Genomic DNA, 1,398 nt, shown 5'->3' on the forward strand with positions numbered 1-1,398 from the left:
GAGGGAAAGACTGGTCCCCCTGGCCTAGCAGATGCCAAGACTCCCTCTCCTGCAGGGAGCCCACAACCAGCATTCAGATTCACTGCCCCAGTCTCCCTCTCCTCTTGCTCCGTCTACAGGCCTGTGGGACCCAGTGACAGCGCCCTGACTGAGGCTCCCCTCCACCTGCCCAAAGGCTGCTCCTCTCTGCTATCAATGTATCAGCCGCCTGTATCATCCAAGACTGACAACAGCGTCTGATTCATGCAGTCATGTCTGTGTGCACAGGCACTCTGTATGAGCATGTACCTGTGTACGTGGATCCACGTGTTGTACACATACACTGCATTGTGCGACGCATGCAAGTATATGCATGTGTGTGTCAGCTGCATGTACCTCTGTGCGTGTGTACATATGTGTGCACATGTATGCATACTATGTACACGCACACGTACACAGAGCACCTGTGTGTCTATGCACATGTGCCTGTGCAGGTATGCACATGCTGCCTGCACACGCATGTGCAACACTTGCACAGATTGATGACAGCGAAGCCCTAGTACCCTGTGGTTACCTGAATGAATCCTCAGGGTGTCCCCATGGGCCACATCAGAGACACGATGTCAGGGGTCAGAGTGTCAGCCCAGGGAGGAGACACCGCTCGCTTTCAGCTTTGGGACCTGCCACTCAGCACCCCAAATGCCCTGGAACTAAAGCAAACAGGAGACCCTAAAAGGCAAGGTTGGCTCAGAACTCCAGTGCCCAGAGGGTGCTTGCCCCCTGCCCCGGGCTGATGCTGGAGGGCGGCCCTAGGCAGGAGGCTTGCCACCACCCCGGCTCCCCTTCTCCCAGAAACTAGGAGGTGGAGACCCCAAACCCAACACAGATATCCCCCTGGGTCCCACAGAGAGCACCCCAGCCTGAGCTGCCCCAGACAACCCTCCAGACCTCCTTGTGAAGGTGGCCGAACGCCTCCTCCCAGGGCCCGGTGACCTGCCCAGACATCTCGCATTCACCTGCTCTCCACTTATCACAACAGGGTTTGAATGAGATTTTTAATTACTAGGCCCATCCAGAGGCCCCTGGGGGAGACTGTTCAATCCCACATGGGTGTGCGTATGTGCTTGGTCCTTCAGTCGTGTCCGACTCACCTACTCACACACAAATCTGCCTCTGCCAAGTGCAAGAAAATGCCAGAAGCCCAAAGTAGCCACTGACTAAGACAGCCTGGATCCTGCAGAGAAAACAAGGATAATAATACTGTATCCAAGCGTCTGCAGGCCTTCTCCCAGTCTTCACATCCCCCTCCAGCAGGTTGGGGTCTGGTCACCCCCAGACCCCCTGACATGGGCAACCCTCCTGTCAGTTTCTACCATGGCCAAGGGTGTCTCCAGGTGAGGATGGGCCACTGTCCCCATG

This window comes from Bison bison, unplaced genomic scaffold, assembly GCF_000754665.1.
Source record: "Bison bison bison isolate TAMUID 2011002044 unplaced genomic scaffold, Bison_UMD1.0 scf7180017864289, whole genome shotgun sequence".
NCBI classification, from domain to species: Eukaryota; Metazoa; Chordata; class Mammalia; order Artiodactyla; family Bovidae; genus Bison; species Bison bison.